This window comes from Coptis chinensis, chromosome 1 (genome assembly GCF_015680905.1).
Source record: "Coptis chinensis isolate HL-2020 chromosome 1, ASM1568090v1, whole genome shotgun sequence".
NCBI classification, from domain to species: domain Eukaryota; kingdom Viridiplantae; phylum Streptophyta; class Magnoliopsida; order Ranunculales; family Ranunculaceae; genus Coptis; species Coptis chinensis.
The window spans coordinates 66,591,504-66,614,426 of NC_141456.1; the positions used below are offsets into that span (position 1 = coordinate 66,591,504).

The 22,923-nt window shown below is 36.7% G+C and overlaps 2 long non-coding RNA genes and 1 pseudogene across 3 annotated transcripts; 1 reads left to right on the top strand and 2 right to left on the bottom strand.

Annotated features, from left to right (window-relative positions):
* Positions 1-615: 615 nt before the first annotated feature.
* LOC147525013 (uncharacterized) lies at positions 616-1,592 on the top strand. The gene is made up of 2 exons (XR_015220992.1): positions 616-820; positions 906-1,592. It is a non-coding gene; the product is annotated as an uncharacterized LOC147525013 (long non-coding RNA).
* Positions 1,593-1,771: 179 nt separating this feature from the next.
* Positions 1,772-4,373, bottom strand: LOC147525014 (soluble inorganic pyrophosphatase 1-like; annotated as a pseudogene). Its single transcript, XR_015204790.1, has 8 exons — positions 4,322-4,373; positions 4,058-4,086; positions 3,508-3,573; positions 3,277-3,384; positions 3,018-3,083; positions 2,810-2,931; positions 2,637-2,718; positions 1,772-2,134 (listed from the first exon to the last, which is right to left on the bottom strand). The product of XR_015204790.1 is annotated as a soluble inorganic pyrophosphatase 1-like (transcript).
* A 1,469-nt stretch (positions 4,374-5,842) lies between these two features.
* Positions 5,843-10,079, bottom strand: LOC147525015 (uncharacterized). Its single transcript, XR_015220991.1, has 2 exons — positions 6,859-10,079; positions 5,843-6,396 (listed from the first exon to the last, which is right to left on the bottom strand). It is a non-coding gene; the product is annotated as an uncharacterized LOC147525015 (long non-coding RNA).
* Positions 10,080-22,923: the final 12,844 nt, after the last annotated feature.

Below are 22,923 nucleotides of genomic sequence, written 5' to 3' on the forward strand. Positions count from 1 at the left end.
CCACTAAGGAACATTGCAGACGAAGCACAAGCGACCTCAACGCATCGACCTCCAAGACCGATCTGCGAGCGACTCCTTACAAGTAGGTGTGTTTTGCAGACGAAGCACAAGCGACCTCAACGTATCGACCTCCAAGACCGATCTGCGAGCGACTCCTTACAAGTAGGTGGTACGAACAAAGATACTTCAGTACGAACACTTTGCCAGAGACAGAACGCGCCCCACCAGATGTAATCATTGCCAAAATCTTATTTGTATTTCCCACCACCGGGAAATAGGGACTACCGCGCCAACTCCCAATCAGAGTATGACTTACACCAAAACCACTCCAGCACTCATTCACGATCTCTACCCTACATTTGTACACAAAGGGTACACGTGTCTGAAGGATCTCCACTCCCAAAATCCTATAAATACCATCTACTGGAACTACGTCGGACCTGATTCTTCTCTCCCCAAGAAAAGGAAAAACGAGAGAAGATACGTAGGCAGATCGCTCACAGCGACCTCGGTCCCATCCAAAGTCCAAACCCATCTCGTCCTCCTCTACTGTAATCAGGAGAAAGCTAAAACGCTCCTTTACACACAGTGGAGGTTTACATTGATGGTCTTCAGATTGGGAGTGCTCAAAACCACAAAAGAAAATGGCTCAGAAATTAGCAGCGAGAAATGCACTAGTTGTTTTGAAAGAGAAGGAGAGAGCTGAAGCCAAGGAAAAGAGTGAGGAGAATGGGAGGAAAAAAAATGGCAGTCACACATTAACTAGACAGACCTTGAATGACATCTGCTTGAGGAAGCAGTGGCGGATGCCACAGTACAGGTATCATTACTATGTTTTTGAGTATTCTTGTTATGTAAAATATAGGTTGATATAACATCTCACAGTCATGTTTTGGCTTCTTAAGGTATGTATATGAAGGTGGCCCTGCACATGCAAAGAGGTTTACATACTCTGTACGTGTAAATACTACTGACAAAGGATGGAGGGATGATTGCATTGGGGAGCCAATGCCCAGTGTTAAGAAAGCGAAAGACTGCTGCAGTTCTTCTTTTGGAGCTTCTAAATGGATGGTATGGAAATTTGGCATCCAACGGGTCCGCATAAGCAATTATTATTGTTTATTACAGTCTACACACGGAGTTGGTACGTGATCCACCTTAAGTTCCGTTTAAATCTCTGGCTGACTACAACGTGGAGAAAATAAGGATCCATTCTACTGGACTTGGACCTGCTATTCTTGGGGTATTCCCGTCTCCAGACCAGAGTAGGATCTGCAACTCATAATAAAGCCGAAGTTTGAAACGAATAGTTAGCACGGTCTTTGCTCAAAACTAGACTATCTCAACATATACAATACACATTCTTCAAACACACAACCACTCATTATAATTTTCGTTGTCATCACCATTTAATTTTTTCTGATTTTATAAAAGATAAACTTCAATGCTGCATTTTCCATTAACATTTTCTACCACTTTAAACAATTTGAAGTGGTTGGGAAGATGCTCTTAGCCAACACTCTTTTACCACCCATTGCTTGTGTATACATAAATGTCTAAACCGATCTGCAAATCCAAGGTGTCTTCTTCAATCCCTCTTGTTCTTCTTTTAGTCATATTTTACTACATTATACTTCAGTTTTCCTTGTTCTTGTTTATACAGACAAGCCTCATTCTTTAATCCACTTAAGCATATAACCATAGACAAGGGTGCAACTTGGCAGAAAGTTGAAAACCATAACCTGAAAATCTGGAAGTGCAACTTGGTCGGTAAACTGAAACCATGGAATGAGTGAATGACTGAAACTTATGTTTTAAGAGTTGCCAATTCGAATTTCTTTTATTGAAAATCTGGCACATGGAATATACAGATTGCATAATTATGAGAAAATGATATAAATAACTATGCATTGTTGCATTCACAATAAAGAGCCAACTTGAAGCTCTGGTTTTTCCCCGGAAGCTCTGGTCCAAGTCTTAATACAATACAATAATATACTTGTGTTACATTTTGATTCAAAAATCATAGGAGGGCCTCCTCATGTTATTATTGATATCATGAATTATTGATTGAAATAGAATCTGTCCTGTCTATCGCCTCAAGCTATGCAAAATATATTCAGCATAAAGGTCCCTGCACCACAAAGAAAATAAGAGGATCAATATGAATAAACAAGGTTTAATTAGCATTATTATGATATCTTTTCCTCCAAAGATGAAATGGACCATGGTCAGTTACTCAGTTCTAAGGCTGTTTGTGGCCAGACTGGCGTTTATAAGCTGCCTTTTCCACTTGAGGTTGATAAGAGCTTGGAGGGGGAGGTAAACAGGAAGATCAAGGACCAAGGAAGTGTGTAGTCTTCATAGAAGAAAGCGATATCTGGACTTTCTAAATTATAGCACGTTGCGTAATCCTCGTATTGGAGCGCAAGCGTGATACTGGATATATAGCATGTGTTTGAATTCTATAATGAAACTTGTGATATGGTCTAAGTTAATAAGTCTAAGGCAAAGACGCCTAGAATCTTTTGAAGAAATTCATAGTGTAACTTAGAAATCTCCCGCAAGCAGATACAGTTCAGTGCATGGTTTAAAGAGATTTCTATAAAGTTGGAGAACTCGGTCTGAAGACTTACATTGAGTACTGGATAGCATCATATGCAGTCTTGGAAGGAAGGAATTCGTCCACTGCGACCTCTTTGTTTTCATTCTTCTTATCTGATTTTTTTTGGTAAAGAAGACACACACCTCTTAGTAAAACATTAATAAGGATTTCAAACTAAAGAATAATTTAAAGATAGAAGATTACAGTCTTCAAAGAAGCGTTTTATCTCCATCAAACGGTACGCGGGCAAGCTCTTTGATGTCAGTATAGTGCCTATATTCTGGATCATCGGCACAGACTGCAATAATCTTATCATCTTTCTCTCCCTTGTTTTGGTTGGAAAAGAAAGCAAGTCAATCAAAATTCTAACACATCACAATGAAGAAGTACTGGAAGTAATTTGGTAATATACCTGATCAATCATTGGCATGAGTCCAATTGCCCCGATTCGAAGAAAGCAACCAGGAAGAACTGGCTCCTGCCAAAATTATAAAAGTAAAATGAGCACCAAAAATGATCTACCGTGTTAGTTTAGTAATTTTATAGGTATCACCTAAGCCTTATTCCAGATATTTGGTTGGAAACATGCATTAGCTCTTGCTGTCATCTAATGCTGCATTTTATCTCACTAGTGTTTTCACCCTTAGCAAATGTTGTTGATCTGAACTAACCTGCATGAGGATCAAAACATCCATAGGGTCATTGTCTTCACACAAGGTACGGGGAATGAAGCCATAATTATGAGGATACACCACAGATGAATACAGAATGCGGTCAACCTGCGGAGATAAAAATCGTAAGGAATTGCGTAAGAAAGATATGTATGCAGGATGGGAAGGGTATTTGGTAGGTAATCTTCAGAAACAAAAGAAAAACTTTCACAATGCCATGAAAGTACTTACTTTTATCAGGCCAGTCTTCTTGTCGAGCTCATATTTGACCTTACTTCCTTTGCTGATCTCAACAACCTGTGCCAGAAGAGTTACATAAGCAATGGAATTACAGAGGACGACATGGAGCTTTGGTTTGTGATAAATAGACAAATGCTTTGTTTGTAGGACTCCAACTTTAGGAAAATTCTGCTGGGTCAGTTTAGAAAATTTTGAACGTATATGTAATCAAAACTTCGCTGCCATTCTAGATCAAAGAAACTTTAAATGTATTTGCAGCTTCTCCAGAACAAATTTGGAGGTAGAACCTACTAAGACTACAAAAGCCCTTGAATCATGCTAATTAATCTCAGTTCTAATGCACGCACATAAAGAACTGGTACGAAATCATGGTTCAACTTTCAAAGACCGGCAAGTTTTTTCTTTCACAGTGTAATGGCTGACAGGCTTGCATTTAGTACACTCTCAAAATCTAAATTAGAGAAAATGCATGGGTAAATTTAAATCAGAGAAAATGCATGGGTTGTAGTCTGTAGGCTAAGATAAAAGAGTAGAAACATACCGCATTGACAACTGAAGGAGCACCAGGCCCTGCACATAAAGAGTTACAAAAAGATGATTACTTCTCTGCGTTAGTTCTATATGCAAGAAATGTGGCTCACACCCCTGCCTTCCTAACCCATTACTCAAAACCTCCCCCATGTCGGCCCAACCCATTAAACCCCCCTATTTTTAAGTTTTTATGAAATAAATTCCCTCTTTTTGCTAAAGTAATAAAATTTCGGTCTATTTTTAAATTCCAAACAAAATTGATTTCCTTTTTTACCCTTTTTCTTTTCCAGCACACAACTCTGTTTTGGGGTTTTTATTCTCGCCATTTTTAACCAACAATGACACAAAGAACACACCGATTTCAGCTCGGAGTTGAGTTTTATTTTCGCGATTTGATCTCTTCATTCTCACATCATTAAAGAATAAGGTTTGGCATGAGAGAAATCTTCTTATTTTAACTTTTGTTTTAACCTCTTTTCAATACACTTCTTTGAACTTTTGATTATCCTCTTTTCAATCTTCTTCTTTATTTTAATTTTACTTATTCTCTTCTTCGTTAGATTCATGTCATTAAAATTTAAATTGGTGATATTGTCATGCTTTAAATGTTGAAAATACTGCATACCTATGTAAATATAGATTTACGGATATATGCATTGGAATACTATGATTAATGGATATGCATTGGTTGGGAGTATTAAGGAAGCAAAGAGGTTGATTGATGAGATGCCTGAAAGAAATGTGGTTTATTGGAATTCTATGTTGGCAGGGTATGTTAAATGTGGTGATGTTGAGGGGCACTTTGAGGTGTCTTACAACAAATGGCCTACACCGACTCCGGTGGAGACTAAAAGAGGTAACTATCATCCATACTTGACCTTTCTATTTCGCTTAAACACATACTGATTGATCAAGCCTGTGATGCTTATGAAATATTAGTGTATGACAGAGTTTGCCGAAGATATTCGTGGATTCTCTTAGAACAGGATATACTTGTTTAAAGTTAGTAGTATATTTCTCTCCATTACGTGTTTGTTCTATGTAATTGTAAGAAACAACTTCTGCATGAAATAAAATTATGTATTAATCATGTTGATATGCATGGATTTTGGATGCAGGTGGTCACAAAATAGGCTTGGTACATGGATGCAAGGCTATTATTGACATGAAGGAGAAGGAGCGTCCAGTCTACCAAATTTGTCATGAATGATGAAACCTTGCATGAACATGTGGAAATGGTTGGCAGACACTTACTCGGTTCCGAGAATGTCAAGTTGTGTAACAAGGTGTTGGCAAGTGAAGACTTTGCTTTCTATCAAGAAGTGATTCCTGGTGTAATGTTTAGTATTGGAATCATAAATGAGGAGTTGGGTTCAGTTCACTCGCCACACTCCCCTTATTTTTTCCTTGATGAAGATGCCCTTCCCATCGGGGCTGCTGTCCACACTGCGCTTGCAGAGATTTCTGATTTTCATGTGAAAATTTAAATTTACATAGTAGTTTGACATATGAAAATTTAATTTTACATTGTAGTTTGATATATGAAAATTTGAATTTACATAGTAGTTTGATATAAGAAAATTAGAATTTACATATGAAAATTTAAATTTACATAATAGATTTGTGAAACAAAACATGCCTGACGAAAAAACATTTGTACTATGCAAACTTAAATTTACATAGTCACTAGAGCTATGAAAACTTAAATTTACATAGTAACTTGATCTATGAAAATTTAAATTTATTTAGAAGAGTGTGTTTACATGCAAGTATGCAACACAAATAAGAAACTATGCATGATAAATTGTTTTCACATAACATTTCTTTGAAATTGACCAATCTAATATCTGACAAACGAACTCATGTAATTTTATACAACCTGTTAAAATGTATTTTCACACAGAACTTATCTATGTAAATTTAAATTTACACAATAATTTGATCTATGAAAAGTTAAATTTTCATAGAGAAAACAGATCATAACCTATGCAAAATTATTTTTACACAATATATTTTTGAAACAAAACAAACCCAACTGTTTTACCAACTGAAAAGATAAAACAGGTTCCCATTACATCATTTACCAACAACACATTAAGCCAAATCAGCCTTTTTACATCCAGAATTCTAACAATTGTAGTCATTACATCAAAGATCTAATAACAAATCCACCAAGAACTGATTAAACAAAAATCAACTCATCATTTCTTGCATTCTTCTTTTAGATCCCATATTCATTGTTGAGATATGGTCCTCAGCTCTAAGCCTTTTCTTAAAATCTGCTACAACCCCAAGCGTAGGTAATGCAGAAGCTCTAAAGGTCTTGTACGACTTATTCTCGTTTTCCTTCTGTTACAATGAGAGAAAACCAATTAATAACAAAGACTATCTATGCAAAGTTTAAAATAACATAAATAAATTAATACGCAAATTTGAAAGTGCAGAGTAAAACTACTTTGCACATTTAAGAATGCAGAGTAAAACTACTATACAAATTTAAGAATACAGAGTAAAACTATCACCACATATTACACAAACATGAAAAAACAGAGTAAAAACACTACGCAAATTTAAGAATGTAGATAAAAAACTACTACGAAAATATAAAAATACATGGTAAAACTACTACATACACAAACATAAAAATTCAGAATAAACCCAAACTTGAAATTGCAAAACTATGAAAACTATAAAATACAGAGTAAAATCAATAAACAAATGTAAATTTGTATTTACAAACTAACTCGCATATAAAAATTCATTTTTTCATACAAATTTCTAAAAATAGGATTAAAGGTTGAAGATTCTCACCAGATTTGGTTTGTTTGCCGTAGTTTTTGGAGCAGCCATCTTCTCAATTTCATCTCCATCTCTTCTAGAACTTGAAAGTTTGATTTTTTTTTTTTTTTTTGGATTTTCAATTTTTTTTCAAAATTGTAGAGTTCTTCATTTCTCTTTTGTTGATGATTCGTCACTTTATTATCCTAAACTATGTGAATTTAGATTTGCAAGAGAAGATATTTCAGATCTAAAAAGTTAGAGAAAAGGAAGTGAGAAGGAAGAGAAAAAATAGAAGGATTCACGGGTTCACGGATTTGTTAAGTGGGGGGTATTTTTGTCAGTTTCCTATTTTCTTAAAAGCAGGGAGATTTTGTGAGTTGTTACGATTTGAGGGGGTTTTAATGGACTGGATTTCTAACCAGGGAGATTAAACTCAAATCCTAGTTCTATATGCGAACAAGCATATTAATACGAACACATTAAGTTAGTCCGTTTTTTTATCAGGGGTGTGCAGTGGTGGGGCCAAATGATAGGCTGTCTTAATTAGCCATTTTTACAAACTCAAAATACCAAAAAATACATTGAATTTTGCACTTGGTTTCAAAACAGACAATGTACTTTTTTTTTATTCAAACAAACATTGTACTTTCAAAGAGTTTCAATTTAGAGAAACCGTCTAATTAATTGGATGTCAAACTTATGTGAACGTTAAAATTTTCCCCAAATCTAATTTGCCCATGTGGTAGCTCCCACAACCATGAGGTGGCATCCATCTAACATTTCGACACACCAACTCATAAAATGTTAACTGATATTGAGTATACAAAATTTCAACAACTGATATTGAAATTCCAACATTACGTGAGTTGTCTCCCCCATTCCCTTTTTCTTTCTTCCTCATTCTCTTCTCCACTGTTAATAAACCACCCCCGATCTTCATATTCAAATCTCTGTCTTCAAAATCACCTCAAACAATTAAAATAAACAAATTAAAGTTTGGGTATATATCAAAAACTAAAATTGTACGTTGACTGCAGAGTTGATAAACTTTTGGTATATAGTCAAAAACTGAATAGTATTATACAAGCCAACTTTGATGTCGTACTTGGTAATCATCAACAAAGAGGATGTTGGGAATAATTTCGGTACTGAAAATACACAACTCATATGTGAAAACAAGATGAGATTTCAGAGTTCTGACAACGAGTTCATAAATTCGAAACAGTGTGAAACTTAACAAGAAAAGATTTACACAACTCGTGAGTTCATGTTCTCATCTCATTATGAGTGGAAAATCTATTTATGCCAAAAAGACTAATCAGATTACGATGGTTAGAAAACCTTGGCCTAAACTTCTATATTTTGGTTGAGAACATCACCACTCTCGCCACTTCTTCCTCACTTGATCGATAAGTTGTTTGTTTATCTTCTTCTCCAATGATTGATGGGGGTATTTCGAGTATCTAAACTTCAGCGGGCCGGGACGCTTTCAACTTAGATTTTGGGATTCTGAAAATAAATTGGAATTTGGATATTTTGAAATTTCGGTCACAGTCTACCTCACTGCTGTGGGAGCTGCCACATAGGCAAATTAGAGTTGGGGAAAATTTTAACAGTCCACCTAAGTTGGACATCCAATTAATTGGACGGTTTCTCTAAATTGATTTTTTTTGAAAGTACAATGTTTATTTGAATAAAAAAAAAATACATTGTCTGTTTTGAAACCAAGTACAAAGTTCAATGTATTTTTTGGTCATTTTCTCCAAAATGAATGATAAACTTAAATCATTTAGTAGGTACCAATTTTAAGATCATGCCAGGGATGACAAAAATGTATCATTTAAAGTCATAGTCAAGGAGGAAGTTCTTTAGATCTGCAATAAAATGTGAAATCCGGCCAAAATATATTTGATGGCATCCAATCCTTTATGTACCTAAATATCTAGGACTCTGACAAGATTTTTCTTTTTTTCTTTCATTGTTGAAAGTAAGACCTAATTAAGTGATTATCATGTCATTATTGTGTCCTTCTGGGACTAAATCAACCAAAAGGACAGCAAAAAACCTGCGATATTGACTGCGTGAACGACAGAGGAATTCTCATCGTGATTTTCTCATTCCCATAAACAACTACGACATTCGAGATTATCCCCTAGACTACTTAATCCCGAACATCAAACTAGACGTTTGACAAAATAACATGTCCTCCTAAAACATTGTAGATTTGGTTCTGAACGAGTGAAGGGAACATTTCCTACCATCTTGATATATGAATTCCAATATCCAGCAACATTATATTCATCCAGAAGAAAAACATATTCGTCAAATGCATTGTGACATTAGATAGATTTGATACTACACCTCTTTTGTTCAGAGAGGCAAAAACTAGAGTCTCAACACCGTAAATCCTGTATATCAACAGATTGGTTCTCCAAATCTTGAATTCCTCTATACATTTTCGGCATATTCAAGTGGGGGTTTTGATAGAAGTTTTGTTATGCAAATCAGACATTTGGTAACAAGAGTAATAGTAAATCGCAGGCACAGGGATATGTGCACTCTATCACGGATCTTTCTCGATCAGTAAATAGAACACCACTAATACAATTGGGACATCCAGCTCTACTCAAAGATCTATTCAGGAATTATTGCAGCATTTCAAAGCAGAGAAACGAAAATGTTTCTGACTGAATCAAGTGGACAAAACTTACATCGTCCGGTTAGAATCATATATAGATCCATTTCACTTGAGCCATGTACCATGGGAAATCATGACACATTATTAATACACATATGGATATCAATCGAAATGGTGTAAGCTATAACTGTCAAGAATCCAAATTATACAACAAAATATGAAATGCTTAAACTGCATGATAATAACATGCAATCAAGATCATTGTGCACCTCTTTTCTATAAGAATTAAATCAAAATGGAAAAAAAAAGATAGCACAAGGTGGCAAGAAAAATACCTTAAAAGCAAGAAAGAAAATCTGTTTTGTTAGAATGAAATAGAACAAGACAATAATCCGAACTCTTCTCAAGGTGATCAATCATCAATATATATATAGCAAGCATGGTGGTGGCGACCCATGGTACCACGTGGATTCATGACAGATCATGTAGGTAACAACTACATGTGGAATGCTAATCTTGATCTCAGACCATTTACTTTTGTATATCATATTAAAACTCAACAAAGAAATGGTCTCATAGGCGCCGATTATATCTAAGTCTTGGGCATGTTCCGTAAGTCAAAAAATGCTCCTTCAAACTCTCAACTTCGCTTCCACGTTTATATATAAAGTATTTTGTAAATTAAATGTGATGTCGCACTATACATTGTTTTATTTAAAGTAGAGATGTGCAACCCAACATTGACATCACATGTGGTGTTATTTGGTGAATGAGCTGCTATCACAGTATCATGCATGGATAGAAAAACATCTGAAATAGAATAGATTAACCAATAACGTTTCAAATCTTGACAATTCACTCTCTTTATTAAAACACTTTGATTAACTACTATATATTATAGTACGTGTTTTCATTGATGTGAATTAGATGGAAAACAGGACATATCGTCCATAATGAACACGTGCAAAACACCTGCATTTGCGCTAGTTATTTAAAAATGCTGATTTTTATAGGTAATAACAGTTTCTTTGATGCAACCATATTAGGAGAAAATACTAAAAGGAAAAACATATGCGTTTTCATTTGTTGGTTAGTTTCAAATTTTCAATTACAAGGAATGGTTCATCTTACGTACCACCGGACATCTTTGGTTCAAATTCTGTTTTGGCTATTTTCTTAACAAGTGCAAACTGCAAAGTATAGCACCAAATCATCCGAGAACAAGATTGCGAGATCTCAAGAAAATAATAATAAAAAAAGAATGTGAAAGGGATTGAGGATAGATCATTATAACAAAAGAACAAGAAGTATATGTTTTTGGATTTAATGATCAATTAACCCTTTGGTGTTCGGATACAAGGGATTGTACGCACCTTTAAATAACTCTTTTGTCTACAACCTTGAATGAACTCTTTTACTATTGAGCAAATTGAACAAAGTAAACAATAAATAAATAGCATCAATATTACCACTAACTACTAATCACCTCCCTGATTGTGAGCTCAAGTCGGGTACTGATATATACAATCTTTTAGAAAATGATCAGGTTAATTATATGGACTATTACTCGATCAGACTGGTAAGTTCTCAACTATGTCAACCTACATTGCCTTAAAAGAAAGTTAAATGTAAGGTAGTTTGGTCTAAATTGGTGTGGGGCAAATTTGTGGTACCAAAACACTCCTTCTGCGCTTGGCAACTCTTGTCTGGGTGCTTGTCTACACAGGACATGTTGGTAAGTAAAAAGATTATACATCATTCATGTTATAGTCTATGTGGCATGCAAAGGGAAAACTCTAGGCATCTCTTCTTTGAATGTCCTTACACCACGCTTATTTGGCATGGTGTTAAGGCCAAACTTGGTATGGGTTCTACTTCCAATAGCTTAGTTACAGAATGGCTGAGTATACTGCGGACTTGTCAAGGTAGTAACTAACATTGAGGCTGAGGTGAGAAAGGATTATGTCTGTGCCATGATTTATGTTATCTAGCATGAGAGGAACAACAAGCTCTTTAGAGGAAAGTCTCAGCCCCCCTCAACTGGTGATGGTTAAACTTTTGGAAGAAATTCAAAGAAGTTCCAGATAGCATAAGTACTCGAATCCTACTTAAGAGACTTGGTGTTGATACATAATACAAAATGAAACACCTATCCTGTGTCGATGGTATAAACCTGGATTAGGGACTATAAAAGTAAACACAAATAGCTCAGTTTGTTTATCTAGTGTTGGATTTGTGTTAGGCTTTAATCCGATACCAATCGATCCCTACTACACAGATAATTTGTACTAGGACCAACAACAATCTAAATATCAACTATAACCTAGCTAACATGCCCAACTCTCTAAACAACTATTAATAACAGATAATAATGTAAAAAGAAGAACAAGAATACCACAACACAAAGATATACCGTAGTTCGGCCAATGGTGTCTGCTTCCACAAGAACTAATCATTTTATAAAGTGGGAAGGAAGATTACAATCACTCCTTTCAGTCTCTCACCTTACTAGATCACTCCACTCTCTTTACAGGCTTGTCTCTCCATAAAGGTTATATCTCAATCTTGATTGCTTTCAAGATTGGGTTTTCTCTCTCTTGTGTTGCCTTGGTTCGTGTGTTAGGTTTTGCCAAAAACCCCAGCCTATATTGCAAACTCACGGTTTCACAAAAATAGAATTCTGCCGAAAATAGGCATGGGCGCGGGCGCGCTCTCAGCAAGACACGCACTATTTTTTGTGTTTATGAGATGGTATATGGATGATGTAGATAGATGATGGTCGTTGAACAAAATAAAAGCGTATCAAAACCTAATTATCCATCAATAAGTAAAAGATGAGTAGGGTATCATTCCACTTTTAAGTGTATGTTATATGAATGACATGACTGGAAAAGGGGTTTGAGGGATTAAAAACTATGATTGTAGAGATTTTAGATTCTAATGTTAAACTAAACTAAATTAACTAAACTATTGAGAATTGATAAGAGATGGAATTCAAGAGATTAGAATCCACCAATACTTTTGATCTATGACCTTCTGCTTCATGGTTGTTCTTACAAGTAGACTACAATTAGCCAATCGAGCGAGTGTCGATGCCCTCTTGAACGAAACATTGTTAACAATTTATTCTACTTAAGGTTGTTCCTATGTTTATGCTATTAATATCTTCTTTCCTTTTATGTAAGCTCGGGCAACCATTCAATGTATTACCGAGAGCAACATCAAGGAGTACTTCCTAATAGAGCGGCCATTCAATGAATCACCACTTAAGGCAAACACAAAGAATACTTCCCCTAGGCAGCCACTCCCTGAGCTACCCTTTCTAAGGCAACACAAAGAATACTTCCCTAACTCTAAAGAACTATACTACTAGAAGAAAAGTAAAGAACACTAGCATGATATTAATATTGCAAAATATAAACCCAATTCTATACTTCCATCCCCTAATGTGGGCAATGGAACTAATAACTAAAAACATAATGAACTAACCTGATTGAAGAACACCATGAACCAGAAGAATCATTAAACCTTAAGCATCGGCTTCATCTCCTCCCTTGAAGGAGAAGATTAGTCTTCCATAAAGAAGGAAGAACATGAAGAACGAGAAGAAGAAAAGTCGAAGAACATAAGACTATAAAGACTAATTTATTAAGACTCGACTAGTTAAAACTGAATCTTTTATTATTAATCTCTCTCTGCCTCAAGTTCCGGAGACAAGAGTATAAGTGAATTGGCAAATTACATGAGGCACTTAGGTCCTTTATTTATAGGGGTTACAATGAGTTCTAGAAGCATTCCATACCGCCATTTGTTTTCTAATACAAATAAACTTCTTTCAGAGTCCAACTTCATCTCCAAAATTGAGAAGGTAGTGGCTACAGTGTCGTTTCATGCATCTGGACGCACGATCCTTGCGTTCCAGACGCGGAAGTCTATTTTCCCTCTTTTGCTCTATCCTTCTATCCTCTTTTGCGGGCTTTGGTCCAAACAACGAATCCTTTGGCCTTGGGCTTCCAAATAGGCTTTAAAATAGGTCCAAGTAGCATATTTAATAGCTTCAATTCCTTGGCCTTCTCCATGATTGTCCACGGGCTTCCCATGTGATCTTTAATGCTCCGAATTGCTCCGTTTTACCCATTTTTCTCTAATATTCCACAAAACTCTCTTTTTCACCTGTTGAATCATAAAACATAACTTACAAACACTATTAGTTTACTAAGATGGCTAAACAAGAGGCATAATCGAGGGTTAAATTGCACTTTTTGAGCACTTATCACAACTCCCAACTAGCCTTTTGCTAGTCTCCTAGAAAATAAGATAAAAAGAGATAAGTGATCAAAATCACATCCTAATAACAAAAATAAAATCCTAAATCACTTTCGTAGGCATCGTGATTGCATTTACTATATGCAACAATGCTTTAAACATTTAAGTTCCCCAAAAATGACGAGTTATAGTCTCGTGAGGGTTTTTAGGTGATATACCCACAAAATCAATCAAAATAGCATGTTCAAGAATGATAGTATTTTTCTAAGAGAAATTCCTTACCCACTTAGTGCTTACTCCAACAAACGGTCTCCATTGCTAACTACATTGTTGCAAAGACTCATAGATTATGATGGAAGAAAGTAAAAATTGACAAAATTCTCAATCAAGGCTTATGTGTGTACTTAGTCAATCTCCTATACTCTCCTATCCAATAAACAGAATCCCTAGTTTACCTTTAGATAGATAATCTCGACTTTCAATCTTCACCGGTCATACTCTCAGAAAAGAATCTCTCAGAATATGGTATACTATTTTACCTCATGTATGTGGGAAAAAGAATAATGAATACGAACATCACACATACTACCTTGAAAAATAGACTTCTAGATGACAGTAGTCTCATGGAAAGAATGTGAATAACATATGAAGTGTCGAGTCCTTCACTTTAGCATCATCTCACCTATTCTAGACTTCGTACCATACTGTAGTGATAAGTCATGGATTATAACTTGGCTTGGGTATTGGTTTATGAATGAAAGGTAAAAAGGATTCAAATATTGTTTCTGAAAAACACTAAGGGTTTTGCTTCATTCTTTGGAAGATTTCTTCAAATTCTGTATTGCAGAGAAAATCCTTCCTTTGTCTTAGCTTTTTCATCCATTCTGTTCAACTTTTTTTTTCTTTAACTCAGTGATATATCCTTGATTAGTACTGGATATGCTTGTTTTCCACTAGCTTCTTTCACTTAGAACAAAATGATGGGTTTCATTGTATCTCTCTGATATTTCCTTGTAATCTTTCTTTTGTTCTTTTTCTTCCTCCTTGTTCCCCTCATATTCTCATAAACATATGGGTATGGCTGATAAAGGTTTTTGGCTATACTCCTTGTCTGGAGTTGGGTAAAGGGTAAAGGGTTTGATGAAAGAAAATGGCTTATCGTAAGGCTTAAAAAGGTTTAACATGATGGTCCTACTAAGTGGGATAAAAGTTGAATGGGTTCACTACTTGACTTATCAGTATGATACTCTATTTCGAATAGACTGCAAGACCTAATGGCTATCTTCCCAGTTGATGTCACTTTGTGATTAACCAAATCAACAAATAATGAGACTATATTACAACGACATAAAGAACTAAAAGATGTTGAGTCACTAAGACTCGGATTTTTCGTAAGAACTCTCCAAAGAATGGGTATAAAGCTCAAGTCTTACGGGCTAAGTCTAAAAATTCTACTTCAAGTTTACTAGGGGTTTAAATCTCTCTTCTAGCAAAAGTACACAAAACCAACCAAGTATTATGGTGGTGCCTTGATAAAGAATTCTATCAACAAGAACTATGTCCGAGCAAAATAAATAGTCTAAGCGGTAATGAAATTAATAATATCAACTATCTATCAAACTCAACACTAAGCAGTATAGAATATATATCTCAGACTCATCATTAAAATTCATTTTTCTCATGCTGCTGATATAGAAACAAAAATATTTTTGTTTTTTGAAAACTAATTTTCGAAATTCATTTCTCAAGTACACCCTCCCCTACTTATGCATGCATTAACCTCAATGTATAAAGAGGTAAATGAAATGGATGAGAAAAAGGTAGGATATCACCATTGATGCCGAATATCAATAGAATTAGTTCAAGAAATAAATGTTTAGGTCTTTTTACGTCAGATCCCCAAGACGTAATGTGAGTCTTTTAAAGTCATATTCTCAAGACTTTTGAGTCCTTTATAGTCAGATCCTCAAGACTAGTATTCCTACCCACTAGGTTTCACTTTGTAGGAATTCTTCTGATCTCTCTCAGCAGGTGTTTGACAAAAGTATACCTTGTACCAACAATTTTCTCTTAATGGCTGTAACCCAGGACAAGTTTCAGAATGGCAACTCTTATAGCAACCTAGCTTACGCACTCTCCTCTTATGCACAAATAGACTTTTACCGAACCTTACACGAGCCATAGAAATAATCTTCCTTTGAAGGTCAACAGGGAATAAATCCCATAAACTAACAGGTGGGGAATACTTAGGTTTCCATCTCAAAACTGATCTTTTGACAACATGCTTACTTCCTGTAGGCATTTTCACTCGATCTACTAGAATTCCTTCCTTTGAAACTTGGTGACCCAGCACTATCCCTTCCTTTACCATGAAGTGACACTTTTCCCAGTTCAAAACTAAGTTGGTATCGCAACAATGTTTAAGGACTAAGGAGAGATGGTGCAGAAAATCCTCAAACGGACATGTGAATGTGGTCTTCTCTTGGTCCTTAGGGTGAATATGGATCTGAAAATATCCTGAGTAACCATCATGAAAGCAGTAGATTGTTTGTCAAGCTAATCTTTCTAACATCTTATCGATGAATGGCAATGGAAAATGGTCTTTCCTCGATGCGCTATTCAGCATCCTGTAATCGATGCAAACTCTCCATCCAGTCTGAATCCTGGTTGAAATCAACTCATTATTCTCGTTCTCGATCACTGTGGTTCCGGACTTCTTCGGCACAACTTGAACTAGACTAACCCATTGACTCTCAGAAATAGGGTAGATAATTCCGACGTCAAGGAGTTTGACGACCTCTTCTTGGACTACTTCCTTCATATTTGGATTAAGCCTCCTCTGTGGTTTCTTAGAAGTCTTGGAATCTTCTTCCAAATGAATTCTATGTTGAACTATCATAGGGTTGATCCCCTTGATATCATCAATTGTCCAACCTATAGCTGACTTGTATTCCTTTAAAAGTGCTACTAACCTGTATTCTTGCTCGTCAGTCAAATCTGATGCAATGACTACTGGGTAGGTTCCCAAATCTCCCAAGAAAACATACTTAAGTGTAAACGACAAAGGTTTCAATTCTAGCTTAGGCGGCTCCTTCTTAAGCTCTTTAGATGGTCCATTAGGCATAGGTGATTCAAAATTTTCTTTGAACTTGCTGTCATCCATGACAGGTGATGAATCCAAAATCGCATTGATTGCCTCAACATTAAGTTCCTCACAATCTGAGTTTGTCAGAGCTTTCAACAACTCGTCAGCAGGATATGAATGAGTCAGATAATCTTGATTGAACTAGTTATTTCTTCCTAAAGAGTTGATACTACATGCCTCTGCATTAGTATCCAGATATACGAACACTCTTCATTGGTGTGGCCTTCATCAGAACATAGCTCACAAATGGCATAACAAGGCTTGGATGGCTGAGGTTTAGCTTGGAAATTGTTTGCTTTTAGAGGATTCATGGAGAACTGATCAAACTTCTTGTTCAGAGTTTCAAGTCCTATTAATAGGCTTGCCATAGTTGATAGCATCGCTTGATTTGGGTCTTCTTGAATTTGGTTGCCAAATTGCTTCGGCACCCCCTCCACTCTAGCTACATCCTTGTTTCTAGTACTCCATTGTTGAGTGTCTTCAGCTAAATTCTTGAGAAAGTTGTAAGTTTCCTCTCCATCCAATGATGTAAACTTACCTTGATACATTGACTATATTATCTGCTTGTTCATAGTAGAAAGTCATCGAAAGAAAAAATGAGCCAGTGTGCTCTTATCATAACCATGATATGGACATGAGACTAGCAGATTATTGAATTTCTCCCAGCTTTGATGATATTCTTCAGTCACCTTCCCTTTGAAATTGTTGATGGCTTGCTGCATGGCATCTGTCTTCTGGGGTGGGTAGAACTTGTTCATAAACTTTGTTCTCGACTTCTCCCAGTTATTGATTGAATTGATCGGCTGTGCAGTTAACCATTTAGATGTTTTACCTTCGAGTGAGAGTGGAAAAAGAATTAACTTGATACTCTCATCCCTGATATTCTAGTTCTTGAAAGTTCTAAGGACTGATAGAAATTTGTTCATGTGAACATAAGGCTGAACATTGTCTGAACCATTGAACTTTGGAAGCATAGAGATTACTGATGCTCTAAGTTCAAACTGGTTAGCTTCTATCTTTGGAAAAACAATACTGCTGGATGGGTCTCCAATGATTGGTGAATAGAAATCACTCAACTTCTTCCTCTGTTGCTTGCATGGGTGGGATAGCTTCTAGATTATTGGTGTCCAAAACACCTCCATCATTGCGTGCGGCCATTATTTCAATCTCGTCTAGTATTCTTGTAAGTCAATTGTTAAACCTTGTCCACTGTTGTGTTCTTACCGGACGATGATATGGAAGATGGGGCATACACTAGAAAATGCTATGCGAAAATGACGAAAAACTATCCTACAATGCTTGAATAATATGCAACTATTCTAAATTATAATAAAATGTAAAACTACTTTCCTTCAACTGGGTTGGGCTTTGCAGCTAGTATCTCGCCCGTTATCTAAAGTTGTCTCTTCTAGGGTTATGGTGAATCACTTGGATTGCTTAAGTACCACGGCCCACAGACGATAGTTTGTTTGTCAAGATTCAGACAAGAAACACTAGAGTTTGATGTTTCGCTGTGTTGGCTTACAACTTTAATTGTTGAAAAGGTCCTAAATGCAATTATACTAGAAAGCAATAAAACTAAACTATGATGCAACTATATTAAGAATGAAATAAAAAGAATGAAGATTCGACTAACCTAGATGGTAGATCTTATCTTCGAGATGTCCTTCAAGTTTCTCTCTTTCTCAAAAGGATGGATGATGTGGCTAAAATTACCTCAAGATCCAAACTTTTAATCATGAAAGAAAACGTTAAACATAAACAACTTAAAACGGCAGCGGCGCCATTTGACATGCACTCCTTTTTGTGTTTATGAGATGGTATATGGATGATGTAGATAGATGATGGTCGTTGAACAAAATAGAAACGTATCAAAACCTAATTATCCCTCAATAAGTAAAGGAATGAGTAGGGTATCGTTCCACTTTTAAGTGTATGTTATATGAAGGACAGGACTGGAAAGGGGGTTTGAGGGATTAAAAACTATGATTGTAGAGATTTTAGATTCTACTGCTAAACTAAACTATTGAGAATTTATAAGAGAGGGAATTCAAGAGATTAGAATCCACCAATACTTTTGATCTATGACCTTCTGCTTCGTGGTTGTTCTTACAAATAGACTACAATTAAGCAATCGAGCGAGTGTCGATGCCCTCTTAGACGAAACATCGTTAACAATTTATTCTACTCAAGGTTGTTCCTATGTTTATGTTATTAATATCTTTTTTCCTTTTATGTAAGCTCGGGCAACCATTCAATGTATTACCGAGAGCAACATCAAGGAGTATTTCCTAATAAGGTGGCCATTCAATGAATCACCACTTAAGGCAAACACAACGAATACTTCCCCTAGGTAGCCACTCCCTGAGCTACCCCTTCTAAGGCAACACAAAGAATACTTCTCTAACTCTAAAGAACTATACTACTAGAAGAAAAGTAAAGAACACTAGCATGATATTAATATTGTAAAACATAAACCCTATTCTATACTTCCATCCCCTAGTGTGGGCAATGGAACTAATAACTAAAAACATAAAGAACTAACCTGATTGAAGAACACCATGAACCAGAAGAATCATTAAACCTTAAGCATCGTCTTTATCTCCTCCCTTGAAGGAGAAAATTAGCCTTCCATAAAGAAGGAAGAACACGAAGAACGAGAAGAAGAAGAGTCGAGGAACATAAGACTAGAAAGACTAATTTATTAAGACTCGACTAGTTAAAACCGAATCTTTTATTATTAATCTCTCTCTGCCTCAAGTTCTAGAGACAAGAGTATAAGTGAATTGGCAAATTACATGAGGCACTTAGGTCCTTTATTTATAGGGGTTACAATGAGTTCTAGAAGCATTCCAAACCGCCATTTGTTTTCTAATACAAATAAACTTCTTTCAGAGTCCAACTTTGTCTCCAAAATTGAGAAGGTAGTGGCTACAGTGTTGTTTCATGAGTCTAGACGCACGATCCTTGCATCTCAGACGCGAGCATTGCGTCTGGACGCACGATCCTTGCGTCCCAGACGCGGAAGTCTATTTTCCCTCTTTTGCTCTATCCTTCTATCCTCTTTTGCGGGCTTTGGTCCAAGCAACGAATCATTTGGCCTTGGGCTTCCGAATAGGCTTTAAAATAGGTCCAAGTTGCATATTTAATAGCTTCAATTCCTTGGCCTTCTCCATGATTGTCCACGGGCTTCCCATGTGATATTTAATGCTCCAAATTGCTCCGTTTTACCCCTTTTTCTCTAATATTCCACAAAACTCTCTTTTTCACCTGTAGAATCATAAAACATAACTTACAAACACTATTAGTCTACTAAGATGGCTAAACAAGAGGTATAATCGAGGGTTAAATTACACTTTTTGAGCACTTATCAGCATGCCCTCAAAATACTGGAAGTTGTTCATGGCATGGGCGCGGGTCGCGCCTTGGGCAAGACCAAACTGAGCGCGCGCGTGCTCTGCCTTCTTCACGCAAACTGAACTTCTTTTTCTCTCCTCATGTGAGGGATAACTATAACAATCTCCCCCTCCCAAATAGTGAGGGGGGATACCTCCATGCAATTTCCAGATCAACATGAGGAGTCTGCTACCATTCCGACGGTAGCACAGCAAACATCAAACTTACCTTTCAGTAAAACTTTGGTCATCATATCTGACCCATTATTGTCGTTATGGATCTTCTCAATACACAAATGTTTGTCTTCGGGTACTTCTCTAATCCAATGATAACACACATGTATGTGCTTGGATCGAGAATAAAAACTCAGATTCTTGCTCAAATAGATGGTGCTCTGACTGTCACATAGAACTACAAACTGTTTCTGCTTTAGCCCTAGTTCATCGAAAAACCTCTTCATCCATAACATCTCTTTGCAACACTCAGTGGCTGCAATATACTCGGCTTCTATAGTGGAGAGAGCAACACACTTTTGCAACTTAGATTGCCAAGAAACTGCTCCCCCTGCAAAAGTAACCAGATAACCAGAGGTGGACTTCATCGAGTCAACATCACCTGCCATGTCTGTATCAGTGTAGCCTTCAAGCAAGGGCTTACTTCCCTAAAAACAAACATAATTTGGAAGTTCCCTTAAGATATCTCAATATCCACTTAACACCTTCCCAATGCTCCTTACCCGGATTTGACAGAAATCGGCTTACAACACTAATGGCGAAAGCAATATCCGGTCTTGTACATACTATTACATACATCAAGCTTCCCACTACGGATGCATAAGGAATATTTTCCATCTGACCTTGCTCATGCTCACCCTTTGGACACATCTCTTTGGTCATGCGAAACTGGCCACCAAGCGGACAAATGACTGGCTTCGCTTGATCCATGTTGAATCTCTTCAACACCTTCTCAATGTAGTTTTCTTGAGAAAGACACAACTTCCCACTCTTTCTGTCACGAGTGATCCGCATCCCAAGTATCTACTTTGCTTGACCCAAATCTTTCATCTCAAAGGACTTACTCAAGTCTTTCTTCAGCTTAGATATCTTGTTGATGTTTGGGCCAACAATCAACATATCATCCACATACAACAAGAGCACTATGAAATCCCCGTCAAGAAATTTCTAAACAAACACACAATGATCAGAAGTAGAGTTCTTGTATCCTTGCTTCGCCATAAAGGAATCAAACTTTATGTACCACTGTCTCGGTGCTTGCTTCAACCCATATAAGGTCTTTATCAGCTTGCATACTAGGTGCTCCTTACCTTTGACCTCAAACCCTCTAGCTAGTCCATGTAGACATCTTCTTCACGGTCTCTATGAAGAAAAGTTGTCTTAACATCTAGCTGCTCAACCTCCAGGTTCGACTTGTGGTCATACCCAATATCACCCAAATATAAGTCATCTTCACTACAGGAGAGAAAATCTCATCAAAGTCAATCCCTTTCCTTTGACTGAATCCCTTCACAACAAGGCGAGCTTTGTGCCTTGGGTGTGGATTATTCTCCTCATGCTTAACTTTGTAGATCCACTTATTCTTGAGAATTTTTTTTCCTTCTAGTTTCTCAACTAACTCATAAGTGTGATTCTTATGCAAAGAATCCTTCTCATCATGCATGGCCTTCAACTACTTCTCTTTATCTGTACCTTCAAGAGCATCTTGATAGTACATAGGTTCTCCACCATCAGATAGTAAAACATACGTATGGAATGGATACCTGGCTGAAGCTTGTCTCTTTCTGTCTGACCTCCTTGCCCCATCTGTTGGTGCCTCAGGAGGATACACTTTTGCTTGCTCTGGTGGTGGTTCATGCACTTCATCTGCATCTTCTATATCAATAGGTTCTATCCCATCATGAGCAATAGGATTCTCATCATGAGTTTCAAACTCATGGATCTCTGCATTCTCAATGCCTTCTGCACGTTCCACAGTAGAAACTTCTAGTTCTTAATCAACAAGATCATTAGTGAAAGCTTGAAGCTTCTCACCCTCCTCAAAATCTGCTATGGTTTGGTCTTCCAAGAACACAACATCTCGACTTCGGATTACTTTCTTGTTAATCGGATCATAGAGTTTGTAGCCAAACTTCTCATCCCCATAACCCAAAAAAGTGCACTGCTTGGCTTTGTCATCAAGCTTGGATCTCTCATCCTTCAGAATATTCACAAATACCATGCACCCAAATACCCTCAAGTATCCATAATCAACATCTCTACCTGACCATACTCTCTCTGGATAGTTACTATTCAGAAGCTTCGATGGCGATAGGTTGATCGCATGTACGGATGTGCGCATTGCTTCTACCCAGTAGCTTCTAAGTAGCTTAGAGTAAGACATCATGCATCTCATCCTCTCTACAATGGTACGATTCATCCTCTCGGCTATACCATTTTGCTGCGGAGTTTTGGGAACAGTCTGCTCGTGATGAATCCCATAACTCTGACAAAACTCTTCAAATGGCCCAATGTACTCACCCCCATTATCTGAGCGAATACACTTCAAACGCTTCCCTATCTCTCTTTCCACCATGCTATGGAATTTCTCAAACACGCCAAGTACTTCATCCTTAGTCTTCAGACTATATGCCCAT